Source organism: Amborella trichopoda, chromosome 8 (genome assembly GCF_054954075.1).
Source record: "Amborella trichopoda isolate Santa Cruz 75 chromosome 8, AtrichopodaSantaCruz75HAP2 v2.0, whole genome shotgun sequence".
In the NCBI taxonomy this organism is placed as follows: domain Eukaryota; kingdom Viridiplantae; phylum Streptophyta; class Magnoliopsida; order Amborellales; family Amborellaceae; genus Amborella; species Amborella trichopoda.
This window is the reverse complement of record NC_142343.1, coordinates 13,679,739-13,693,249: the sequence shown is the minus strand read 5'-3', so window position 1 is coordinate 13,693,249 and position 13,511 is coordinate 13,679,739. Positions and strand designations below refer to the sequence as shown.

Genomic DNA, 13,511 nt, shown 5'->3' with positions numbered 1-13,511 from the left:
AATTGTGTTACCAAACAATAGACATGGAAATGATCGTAATGAATCAATAAATTTTGTATTGTATATCCAAACAAGAGATTTGAAGAATCCATGATAAAAATCATTGATATTGGAAATCCATAATTTTTTTTGAATTTAAAATATTCCAAATTCCTAATTTCCTCCTATCTAAAAAGGCCTAGGTTTACATGAATATAATCTAATATACTGTAGTAATCGAAAATATAAAGAGATATGCATAGTCCTCTCCGGCCCGCATTTGAACTGATTCAAGGAACTCTTGAAGCCCAAGATATAACATTTAAAGGACCCATCATAAGAAGAGGCTCAGTTGCTTGGATTGGACTAGGGCTTGATTTCTTTATAAATCTTGCAAATCATGAATAATGGAGTAGGGCGTACATTGTTTTTGGTTCTGTTTTACCTGAAGACATTGAGATTGAAATATTTCTCTGTTAGATATAGTAGATTAAGACGGAACGGCAAAAGAGTTGAAAGAGAAAATTGCTCAACTTCCTACTAATGTATGGAAGAATATTCAAGTATTCATTTTGGAGAATTCCATAACTTGAAACTTAAATGACTTAAGGTTAGGTTGAGGTTATGAGATCGGTATATGGAGGAAAAAAATATGACCAAATTCTGAAAGTGCAAGGCGCCTCTCAGGGTTAAATCATTCCTGTGGCTTTTTGCTTACAAAAGATTACTCACTGTTGATCAACTTCGTAGACGAGGAATGATTATTACCAATGTATGCTTGTTCTGTAAGGAGGATGAGGAAACTATCGATCATATCTTTCTAAGATGCAATTATGCTTATGCCATTTGGGAGTGGGTTGATTGTCTGGCTGGCTGGCATGGCCCCGGACTTAGGATGTCAATATTTTTCTTCAACAAGTGTGAAACCCTCCCTTTGCCTTATTAGGTTGTAATCTTTGGAGGATAACAATTGTTGCCTTGATTTGGACCCTATGGAAAGAGAGAAACTTGAGAACCTTCGAGGGTCATTTGAGAGATATTATCTCCATACTCTCTGATATTCAACACCTGACTGTCATGTGGGCTTACGTTCACTTCCTCTTACAGCTGTTCCCAATCTCATTCTCTTTCCTCCTTCAAAGACTTACTCTTTCTTAAACCCCATCGTCCGTCTATCCGACATGTTTGGACTAAGCCTTCAGTAGGCTAGTTTAAATTGAACTTTAATGGGAGCATTAGGGGGGTTTGGTTTGGCTTCAGAGGCCTTCTCTGTGATCATAATGGCACCTTAATATAATCTTACTCAGGCACCCTCCATTCCTGTGAGATCAATGAAGTTGAGCTCTATGCAGTTAAAATGGCGGTATCTCGTCTTGCCCAATCTCACAGGAAGATCATCATTGAAGGAGACTCGGCCAATGTAATTTTATGGTGCTCCCAACCATCCTAGATTCCGTGGAGACTGAGCGTGATCATGGATGAAATTCTATTGGCACTAGGGAATCGGGAATGACTGTTCGTTTACGTCTATTAAATCTCCAATATTAAAGTTCCAATTTTGATGCTGATTGTTTGGCAAAACAGGCTATTGCCTCTTTGACTTTGGCCTATGTACCTGCTAGTGGCCGCTTTGCTCATGGCTTTCTTCTTTCCCTTCTTTTCTTTGTTTTTTACGTTTTTATTTTATTTTTTTCTTTTTTTTCTTTCAGTTGTACTTTTTCATTATCTTAATGAATATTACCTTTTCTCAAAAAAGAAAAAGAAAAGGTTATGCGTCTTGATGAAATTATTTTGCACTTTGATTTGTCATAATCTAAAACATATTCGAAGCTCATCCATACATATATGGCACATTACTACCTAATCGAGAAGATAATGATAAATCCAACAACTCCTTCTTTAAGGGTCTTATTGAATACTAAGAGACCTAATGGATTAACTATTTACACTAAAAAGAATAAATAAGAGCAACATGGTCCACTAAAATTCACAAATTAATATCCCACTTTGACATTGATTTACTACATACTTTTTATGAATGCATCTGCTAAATTTGTGAATCCATAGTATAACATGGTTGTAAATCCTTAACACACATAAATATCATTTATTGCTGAAAATGTCAATATATATGGACGCAAAGCAGCAGATTTGTTAAAGAGAAAACAAGAATACAAGACTATTGAATAGATATGATGCTGAAATAAGATGATTCATTGATCCATACAATAATAAATACAATTTACTTACCCAATGATCAATCACAATTTCATCATCCTCACAAAGTGTAGAAACAACAAAATTATAAAATGATGCACTCAACAACTAAATCTAAAAGGCAAATAAAATGGTAATAATTAATTTGTAAAAGAAATTACAAGTAAAAATAACATGCAATCACTAATTTAAGTTCCATCTATTTGTGGATCTCTCTCTCTCTCTCTCTATCTCTCTCTCTCTCTCTTGTATGTGTCCATCTCATTGATTGAGAGGGATCTTAGTTCCTTAATACTATTTATATATAAATAAATGTATTTAGAAGAAGAGGTTTCCCTTTCATGAAAATGAAGGTCAATTCTTCATTTTCTTAACTATGAACACATATAATGAGGCTTTATACAATTCTAAACTCCTTATTTGATAGCATCCATTCTAATATTTTCACCAAAAAATACATTCAAGCCATATTTTCTCATAATATGTTTCATAGAAGTAAAAAATCTCATAAACTCTGAGGTCTAACTAAGAACTATGTCTTCCTAAAGATTAAGAATTGCATCTAAGTGCACACTCACATAAATTCAAATGGATAATTTTTTGTTAGAGTCAAGTACCTAATAGTAATAAGCTCAATGCTTTCTGATCACCATTTAACACCAAAATAATGTTAAATACATAAAAAGGCAGATGAGAAATCTCTTCTATTGACTATTATCAATATATATATATATATATATATATATATATATATATATATATAATATAACTGGAGATAATTTGCACAACAAGATAAGTTATAATAAGTAATATACCTACGAAATATACACTTTTTATATATGATATAATACAAAATAAAATGAATACAAGATCTTTAATGGTCTCTACACTCTCCCTCAAATTGAGATTGGTTGAACAACATCAGTTTGTCAATGAGATAGTCATGACGAGCACAAATTATTGCTTTGGTAAAAACTATTTGCAAGTTGTTGCTGTGAGACAATATGTAGGAGTATAACTTCTCCGTTCAGAAATTTTTCATGAATGAAATAACAATCAACTTCTATATGCTTTGTGCAGTCATGGAACATTGGATTGGAGACAATTCAAATGATGCTTATATTATCAGCATACAATGGTGTAGGAGATCGATGAAGAATATTGAGGTCATGTAAAAGACCACTCAACCAAGTAATTTTACTGCAAGTTGAGAGCATAGCTTGGTATTTGACTTCTGCAGAATATTTCAATACAGTTTGTTGTTTCTTACTTTTTCATGATAGGTGAGAGTCTCCAAGAAATATACACCACTCAATGGTCGAGTGTCGAGTATCTGAGCAACCTGCCCAATCCACATCTACATAGGCTCGTAACTGGAGAGAAGAGTTAGAGGAGAAGAATAGGCCTCTATGACATATACCCTGCAGATAACTAATGATACAGTGGACTGCTGAGAGGTGGATGCGACGAGGATCTGCAACAAATTGGTTGATGAGCTATACTGCATGGGATATATCGAGACGAGTCATAGTGAGATAAAGTAGACTGTCATCCAGTTGTCTATAAATAGTGGGATATGGAAGTTCGTCTCTATCATGCTTGCTATATTTTACATTCACCGCCATTGGTGTATCCACCCGTTTGTCATCAAATAGGTAGGCCAGTTTGATCAAATATTTGGTGCACTTATTTTGGTTAATTATATATTCATTAAGGGAATAATGAATCTCTAAACTAAGAAAGTAACTTAACAGACCCAAATCTTTCATTTTGAATTATTGACTGAGAAGCTCTTTCAAGTATTGTATATTATCAAGGTTGTCTCCCGTGTTGAGAATATCATCAACCTATTAGAAAATGATTGTTATCCTTAAAGAATAATGGTAGGTAAATAGCGAATAATCATGAGCACTTTGTTCAACCTAGCATTCAAAATAACCTGTTGAAATCGTTCAAACCAAGCTCTTGGAGCTTATTTTAAACCATATAAGGATTTTTTTTAAATGACAGACTATAGACTTGTCATAGCAATACTTGAGAGGAGGCATATGTATTGTCTCTTTCAAATGTCCATGAAAAAAATGCTTTCTTTACTTCCATCTGAGAGATATGCCATCGATGAATAGTTGAGAGGGCAATTATTGCATGTACGGTGGTCATTTTAGCAACTGGAGCAAGTGTTTCGTCATAGTCTATCCCATACACATGTTTTTAACCTTGAGCAACTAATCGTGTTTTATATTGCTCAACCCCTCCATTAGATTTAAGCTTCATAAAGAAAACCCATTTACCTCCAATAATAGATGTGTTAAGAAGGCTCAATACAAGATCTCAACTGTCATTTTCCAACAAGGCTCTTATTTCTGCATACATGACCTCTTTCCAACATGACATAATTAATACTTGCTAGTAGGTAGAGGGAATATCAATTGAATCTAAGAGGGAGAACAAAGATCTAGGAAGTAAATAAAGATCTTGGTGTTTAAAAGGAACTTCAACAGTATCAAGAGAAGTAAATAAAGTTATAGGATGTAATGAAAAGTCAAAATCATTAAGAGAAAAGCCATATTGGCCAGGTGGAAAAGTTACACGTGAAGATCGTCGTAACTATGTAGATGGTATCAAAAGAAATAAGATTGGGAGAAAAGGAAGAGGGTATCTAATCAATTACAAGTAAGGCAGATATACCTTGCACTGGTTGGTGAGATGGAGGGGCTGTTGATTAGTTTTATTTGCCTTGTTGTTGATGGTAAGTTATCAGTGGTATTGTCATTTGATAAATCTGATAAGATAGGAGTAGAGGGCCCCGTTGATTTGGCAATTGAAGAGTAGTAAAGTAAAAGAGGTTTTTCAAAAGGACGATATTATGAGAAACACATACATGACGAGCTGTCGGATCATAACATAAAAATCCCTTTTGGTCCGGATAAACACAAGTGGTTGCTTGAACATAAAATTTTGTTCTTTCATGTGCATGAAGAGAACAAAGCAGACACATCCAAAAACATGCAAGAGAGAATAATCAAGATGAACATGAAATAATAAATAATATGGAGATTCTCTATTAAAAAATGAGGAGGGGAGGCGATTTATGAGATAAACAGCTGTTGATGCAGCTTCAACCCAAAAACTATGAGGAATACAATAGTCATGCATAAGCGTTTTTCCTTGAAGTTATGCCATTATGTTGTGGAGTATAGGGACAAGTTTTTTGTGATTGAATACCCTCAGTTTTCAAATATTCTTGAAAATCATGTGATAAGTACTCCCTTCCAGAGTCTGACCATAAGATTGTTATTTTTGTACCAAACTGGATTGCAGCCATGGATAAAAAAGTCTTAAAATGGGAGAATACTTCAGATTTATAGTGTATAAAATATATTCGAGTATAACGTGTACAATCATCAATAAACAAAACAAAATGCTTGTATCCCATTTTAGATAAAACTGGAGTAGGACCCGATATATCACTATGAATAAGATGAAAAGGTGCAATTGCTTTATCTACTATAATAGGAAAATGGAAACAAGTGCTTTTATTTAGAGAACAACTAATGCAAGATTTATTGATGGAATTTAAAGCAAATGCTTTATTGGGCAATGAACCAGAACGAAACAAAGCATATAATTTATTTGCATTCAGATAACCAAGCCTCCAATGCCATATATGTCATTGTTTATTAGAAACAGAAAAATCAGAATTTAATGGAGAAAATAAAGAAGTATCACGGTTTGGTAGGTTTCTCAAACTCCAAGGCAAACAGACGATTAATTCTACACCCCTTCCCTTTCACTATTCCAATGTGTAGATCTTATATTACACAACCATCAAGAGAAAATTGAATATTGTAACTATCATCAGCAAGTTTGCCCATAGAGATTAGATTAGTAGTTAATTTAGGAACCAAGAGAACATTAGGTGAACGAAAAAGTACACCTAGGGAGACACAGAGTAAGAGATTATTAGTACAAGTAAAGAGATTATTAGTACAAGTAATATTCAGTTTCTCCCCATTAGATGTGAAATTTTGACTATTACCTTGGTATGAATTAGTGGATGATGGACTTGCAAGTACTTCAATCATATTATTAGAGGCACCCAAGTCAATAAACCAAATAGGATTCACACTGGGGGATATGTGAGAGTCCATACCAGACAAGCCCATAACAGAAAAAGCCAAAGAGATAGCCATAGACACAAAATTTTATATTAATTGTCAAATATCATTTGACATAGCTGATGTTTGGGACCCTGCTATGTTTAGGGCATGAATAATATTTGTTGGAGGGGTCTTTAACCTCATATTTATAATTAGTCCCTTTGATGCATCATTAGCTGTTTGATTTGCCATGTAAAAAGGTTTCCTTGTATCCGATGCCCTGTTGGCTCACTGAGGACAATCTCGACACTCAATGATAAAATGGGCAGGACATTTACAATAATTACAAAAAAAATCTTCTTCCAATAGGAAGCTATATGATTATATTATTTACAGTCATAACATTGTAGCAAAACTGAGTTCTTTTGTGGTGGCTTTCCTGTGGGCCGTTGAGCCACAAATACATACTTTATATCCTTTGTTCCCTCAATGATGGTTTGTATTGCAATTTTCGTCTCCTCACGAAGTAACTCACTAATAATGGCATCCATATTGGGTAATGTTTCGTGACTCAAAAGATTGGCTCAAATGATCTCATATTCTGGACGCAACTTCATTAAGAACTGTATCACCTTCCTGGTGATAACCGCCATACTTATAGATTCATATTATGTCAACAAGTTCATAAAACCAACATAATATTCTTGGATGTTTTCTCCCCTTGTCCATAGGTAAATATATCATATTGTCATGCAAGATTTGATTGTTAATAAATATTTTCCAAATATTCCCACATTTCGTTCGTAGTGCGGAAGCCGCACATTGGCCTTCCAATTTCCAAATCCACGGAGATGAGGATCCATGAAACATTTTTTGCGTTATGGATTTTCCATTGCTGGGTTTCTTTAGTATTAGATGGATCAGGTTGGAGGTCAGTTCCCTCAATGAATCCCCACAAAACTTTTTCTTCAACAAAAAATTGAAAATGAAATTGCCAATCAAGACAATTTTTCCCATTAAGTTTTATGGCAAAGACATGTCATTTTTCAGAAGCCATGTTCAAATTGTATGAGTACTCTCAGACGTGATAAAGATTTTAGATCTGAGTTCAAAACTCAGATGTAATATTTTTTTTTTGTGGGAATAAGGACAAAGTTAAGAAGGAGCAAAGGAAGTTAGAGAGAGAATCAATTAACCAAAGGAAGCAACAAGGAAGAAGAATAAAAAAAAAAAGAAGGATTCGAATCAAAGAACCAAAGGGACGGAATTTTATTTGTAATAGTTAGGAGTAAAGTTTGCAAAAGGACAAAAGTTGCAACGCAATTGAAATTTGAAAGGGCTTTAAAAATCTACTTTTTTTTATGTTTGTTTGTTTCCTTTTGTTTTTTTTTTTTTTTTTTAGGAAGTCTAATCTTGGGCATAGGTTTTTATTGGGTTGCTCTCTCAATCGAGGGTTCATGGTGGTCTTTAAAATTCTAGGGTTTTTATTTTGTTGGTGGTTGGGTCTCTAAATTATTGGGTTTATGAGCTTTCAAAAGAATGATACAAACTTTCAAAGGAACGGTTCCAAGTGCCCAAAGGAAAGAGGCAAAGGCCGATAATGAAATTTTTCATGAGAGGCACAAAGATTGCAAGGGACGAATTTGCAGAACGATTCAAAACGAAAATAATATGTGTGAGAGTAAAAGAACAATCGAAATCCGAAAATTAAAGAGAGAGAGAGAGAGAGAGTATGGAACTTGGTTTTCTTTGTGGTTGATTCTTTGATATAAGATAAACCTAGATCTGAATATGCATAAAAGCTTCTTCGTCAAAAATTACTTTTACTAGAAAAATAGAGCTAAACCGAATAGAGCTAATAAGCCATAACCTAGCTATGATACCATGTCAAACACACACAAAAAAGCAGAGGATAAATCTCTTCTATTGACTACTATCAACACGTATATATAATACAACCAGAGATAACATATGTAATACAACCAGAGATAACATATATAATACAACCAGAGATAACTTATACAACAAGATAAGTTACAATAAGTAATATACCTACGAAATATACACTTTGTATATATGATATAATACAAAATAAATACAAGATCTTCAATGGTCTCTACAAATAATTAAAAAATTAATAGGTTCTATAATGAAAGCCTCAAATTCTATTTATCCAAAATGAAAATAAAAACCTCAACTTTAAATAAATTAAGGTAAAGAAGAAAACAAGGAGAAACAACATACTAAATACAGAAAACAATGAAACAAAACTTTGTTACAAAAATTTATCAAAAATTCGTGATGAATAGGTTTCGTTAGTATCAAAAGATCTTCAACCACAATAACTAAGAATATCGATTTAGGGTTTGTAGGGGATTTGAAGATCTTTAACAACAATAATAAATAAAAAATAAACAAAGAAATAAGTGAGCTATCTCGAATTTCACAGATTTTATAAAGTTCGTCAGAGGTCCCTTTGTTAAGTCATCACCATGCTCGGCTTTAAGTAAGGAAACTAAAGATAAATTTAGGGTTTATGTAGGGGTTTCGAAGAGCTTCAACAATAGTTAAATGAGAGAGAAATTTAGGTTTTAGCAGAATTTGTTTATGCTCGCAAGAACCTTAGAAACATTGATAACAATAAATAAAATTAGAAAAAGGATTAGGCTTACTTGTTTGGAGTGGTTGCATTTCAATGGCGAGACAGAGGAGCACTCATAGAGGTAGAGCATAGAGCAATGGTGGCTTCGCAAAAAGCAATGGCACAGTTGTAGAGCAATGGTGGGTGGGTTTATAGATAAGAGAGAAACCTTAATTTGTGAGTTTCAATAGAGAGAGATAGATCAACGACGATACAATCCCCAACATCCATCTTCTATAAACATAGAGTGGGGATTAGGTCTTTTAAAAGTTAAAAAATTATATACATCAAATATATAAAGGAAAAAGTTTATATAAGGTTGCAACCTTAAAATGTAGAATCACAGATGCACCTCAAAAATCTATCAGAAATGTTGTTTTAATGTTGAAAAACCTTCTAATTGATCATCTCGGTAACGAGATATATGAACATGCAAAAAAAAAGATTTTGAGTCCCAAAAATAGTGCACCTTGCAACACATTCTCTAGATCAAGGCTTTCATATATTTATAAATCTACTTGATTTTACCCATTTTTAGAATTTAAAATTTTATAATTAGATATGAAAATAGATTTTAAGATGATCTTAAGAATTTTTTACAACAAAATTTTGAAGTGCGCCTTAATTGGATTGTTTAAGGTTGCAACTTTATAGAAACCGCACCCATATATAATTTAATATATATATATATATATATATATATATATATATATATATATATATAACATATGTATATATTTATTAAATAATATTATTTTAATTACCAGTTCGGATCCGGATCATATCTACCTGCAGCTGCAGCTGGATTTGATCTGAATTACTATTCCGATCTGACCCGTCGGATCTAAATCTTGGATCCATACTCAGATCCGGAAAGGGTCCAAATTTTGGGTTTCAAATCCAAACCGCGTAAATTATCGGGTCCTCCATTCGATTGATAAACAGTAAATGAGTGACATCATAATTTTGCCACATCATAATTTTGCCATTGTCAAATGATCATAGAGTGCTGTCTATGGATATATAAACCTCTTAGTGGCAATGGCCCGACCTTAAAAAATTAGGGCCTAGGCTATAAAAAGTAGTTCAAACACATGCCTCCGTAAGGGCCAAGACTTTTGTTCTTTATATTTATTTCGATTTTTTTTTATTTGGCTCCACCTGGACCGCACCAGCCCTGACCAAGCCCTATAGGAATCATGACTGTGCTGGGACCCGGCTGGCCCCGCCCATTGCCAGGCTCAGATGACTAGAGGTCTACGGTACTAGCTTCCCCATATTGCACCTTTAGAATTCCAAATAAACGGGGGAGAGACTCAGGCACCTCGACAATAGAAAGAAGGAAACGTGGACGGTCTTTCCCATTCTCACCTGCTCATTTCAGGAATACATTTCTCCACCTTTCTCCTAAGAGTCTCTTTATATGTAATGTATATTTGACCTCTCACTCTTTCTTTAGGTTCAGAGCAGCACATTACCTTCTCTTCCCTTTGAGGCTCAAAGTCTATCTCTTTTCATCTCTCTCTCTGGACCTGGTTAACAATGGCTGCAATTTCGTGTGGACACCCCTCTCACTTGCCAAGCTAGCTCTTCCTTCTCTTCTTCTTCAACGCCACCATCAAGCCTTGGTTTCAATCTTTCAAATACTTTCCCACATCTGATATCTCAAAAGATGGGCTCATTACTTCATCCCATAGCCAACACAAACGCCGACACAGGTCGGATCGTTGCTTCTCCCTCTCGCGCCGTAACCACAAATGCCACTGATTCCTCATCCAACAGGCCAAATAAATGCTCTCTCTTCTGTAATATTATTTGTTCTCTTTGTTGGGGATCTTCTCATGGATATATTCCCATGTAGAAGCAGTCATTGTTCAGGAGATGTATGTTTATGAGATTAACGAGTTGGACAGAGACAGCTCTGCTTACCTGAGTCTCAGTCAGAAGCCTGTAAACTCTCTCCTCCCCTTCTCTAACAAGGTAAACTAATTAACCCCTATGCTATTTTCTTGAACAATTTACTAATAAGGATTCCCATTAATATTTTCAAACTGGGCCCTAGCTTTGGACTCAGCTCGGTTACTAATAAAGATTCCCATTAATATTTTCAAACTGGGCCCTAGCTTTGGACTCAGCTCGGTTACTAATGTAGATTCCCATTAATATTTTCAAACTGGGCCCTAGCTTTGGACTCAGCCCTGCCCCGAGTTGAGTGACTTGGCCGATTTACAAGATAAAGCCAGCTAAAAAACTGATAAAAATGTTAAGAATTTTAAAAAATAAGTAACACAAATATTAAAAGTCCATTAGGTCCTAAAAAGTACATAAAATATAAAGTAGTGAAAATTTTGATATATATTCTAAAATATTCATAAAAATCAGATAAATTAAAAAAAATGGAGTATATAATAGGAGAATGACAAGGTTTCTATGAGTCCATATAGAAATGAGTCATCTCTTACAAATATATTTTTGAAATGGAATTTTTGATCCACATTTTAAGGACATATAATCTTTAATATGGAGATCATGAATATGAAAAAATAAATAAATTATAAAAATTTAAAATAATAATTTTATGAACCAATCATTTGGGTTAGATAGGCCACCCGTTTGCATCCCTCTTTAAAATAGATGCGTTACACATAGGGAAACACAAATGTAGAAATGTGTGCCTCGATGCATGGAACAATTTTCCATAAGAAAAAGCTCTCAAATAATCTTAAAAATCATGCAAATCATATAAAAATGCAATTCAAAATCATATATTTAAGAATTATTGAACAAAAATTAGAAATTTCTAATAATGTTAAACATGAGCGAGTTGGCCCTTGGAACTACCCAGCTGGGGCAATAGGCCCAGTTCGAGTGGACTCGGCCAAGTCTTGATATACAGATTGCCATTGAGTCTCTAGGTAGATTGTATTAAACTTTCTCTTGTATCACGGCAATTTGGAGAAGAGATTGGGCATCACAGCAGGGATAGGCGTGCTCATCCGACATGTGCCCGAGAAGAATGGCGATCGCCATCTATAGCTTCTACTTTGGCGACTATGGACACATCTCCGTTCAGGCAAGTCACATACAATCGTTGTTGGTTGATACCACTCAATCAATGGATGGACGGTGATGGATAGACAAGGGCTCTATATGCTGTCACCGTTCAAACATTGAAAAAATTAGGATGTAGTTTCAATAAGGCCTAGGCTTTAGGCTTTACGAAAATAAAGTAAACCCTCACCTTAAATCCTCATCAAGAAAGTACTTTAAGCCCAAATCATTTCCAGGATACCCTTTGAAATCAATTTCCAACATTGTCTCTGAAATTTGAAGCTCAAAAAATAGATAGTCTATTTTAAATCCCATTTTTTTCACAACCATAATGGTCAAGGTCGGGATGATGAATTTGAAAGTCTTTTGATGCCCAAACTGTATTTTTTTTTTAGTTTTGAGGTGAGGTTTTACTTATTTTAATAGAGCTAAAATCCTATCAAAATATTTTCTTAAAAATTAACGTATACTTTTCTTGATAGGAGAAGTCGTAGTTGCGTGGGTGCAATAAGTAACAAGGTGAGGTTTGTATAAAGCACCCTCCTTATATTATAGAAATAAGGTGCATCTCTATAATTTATGTCTAGATGTAGTTTTAGTATGAAACCTTACGATTTGCTTGAAAATATGTTTATACCCCTAATTATAAAATTTAAAATTCCAAAAATGGTTAATATAGGTGCAGGAAGCTTATTTGACATACGACGACACGCATTTGGCAGTGAAAGGAAGGTGAAGGTGAACACTATTGTGTTCCCATTCAAAATCTTTTACACATTTTATCTGGAAGGGATTGGAGAGCTGCCGGGCGGAGCTGCTCAGAGAACCGGTGCGGCCCCACCCTGACATTGAACCCACTCCCTCTGCCAAGGCCGCAGAACCCCATGCCTCCATCCCTAACTACGCCAACTAAATCTCTCTCTTACTCATTAAATGATGGTCTCTCTCTCTCTCACTTGGTGTCATTTGAGGTCCTTATGTCTCTTTGACAGGTTCTCTCCCTCTCCTCTTTGACATGCCTTTTTCTCTTTCTTGTGTACTTAATTGAGGTTATAACTCAGCGAGAGTAATTACCCAAAAAAACAAAAAACGAGAAAAAAAAAAGAAAGAGACTCTGTGACAGTCCAATTTGCATGCAGTATTGCAATAGTGTAGGCCAACCTACTGAATATGTAGTTGAGATTTGAAGCTTATGAAATGGACGTGGTAGTTAATCGTTCTCTTCCCTAATGTAATGTAATTTGGTTTTTTATTTAACTGCAGTGTAATCTGGTGCTTGTTTGAGGTCACATTCTCTACTTTATTTGGTTTTTTTTATAGATTAGTAGGGAATACAGACCCTTATCTGTTTTTAGAAATAATTAACAGTTTTTTAATATAAGGGAATAGACCTAAACCGGTAGCTGAGGCTCAAGTGGTGCTACTACCACTAACTCAACCCCATTCCCCTATTTTAAATTCATTATAAAATGATGCAGATCTAGAAAATTTGCAAACATTTCGATAAGAAATATTTAGATATT

General features: G+C 34.5%; 1 pseudogene; it reads left to right on the top strand.

Annotated features, from left to right (window-relative positions):
• Window positions 1-1,336: 1,336 nt before the first annotated feature.
• On the top strand, window positions 1,337-13,055 carry LOC105420980 (allene oxide cyclase, chloroplastic-like; annotated as a pseudogene).
• Window positions 13,056-13,511: the final 456 nt, after the last annotated feature.